This window comes from Orycteropus afer, unplaced genomic scaffold, assembly GCF_000298275.1.
Source record: "Orycteropus afer afer isolate SDZICR_OR568_19922 unplaced genomic scaffold, OryAfe1.0 scaffold00087, whole genome shotgun sequence".
Classification (NCBI taxonomy): Eukaryota; Metazoa; Chordata; class Mammalia; order Tubulidentata; family Orycteropodidae; genus Orycteropus; species Orycteropus afer.
The window spans coordinates 6,944,867-6,945,536 of NW_006921674.1; positions in this window are offsets into that span (position 1 = coordinate 6,944,867).

Here is a 670-nt window from a genome sequence, read left to right on the forward strand (position 1 = left end):
CCTTAACCAGAAGGCTGGTGGTTCAAACCCACCAGCCACTCCTCTGAAGGAAGATTGGGCAATCTACTTGACACTGCCTCAAAAACCCAAGGAGGGGTAGTTATGAGTCAGAAACAACTCAAAGGCAGTGAGTTTCTTTTGAGTTAAAGATGTGGTGGCATAGTGCCTAAGGCATTTGACTGCTGAACAGAAGCTGCAGAAGGAAGACTGGGCAATCTACTTCCGTAGCGCCTCAGAAACCCTAAGGGGGTCCCTGTGAGTCAGATCAACTTCATGACAGCAAGTTTGTTTGTTTATTGTTTTGGTTAAAGATGTTCATATCTTAATCTCCAGAATCTGTGAATATGTTACCTTACATGGCAAAAAGACTTTGCAGATGTGAATACATTAAGGATTGTTACAATGAGAAGATGATACTAGATTATTCAGGTCGTTTCAATGTAAAAACAAGGGCACTTATAAGAGAATCTCAAGCCAAGAAAGAAGGACAAGGCAAGAGATTCACTCTCTAGAGCTTCCAGAAGGAATACAGCCTTGCTAACACCTTGCTCTCTAGTGAGACTGCAAACCTACAGAAATGGGATTTTCAGTGAATTTCCAGTAATTTGTTACAGTAGCAATAGGAAATTGGAGTCAAGAACAATTTCTAGAAAAGAGCCTAAAAAAAAAA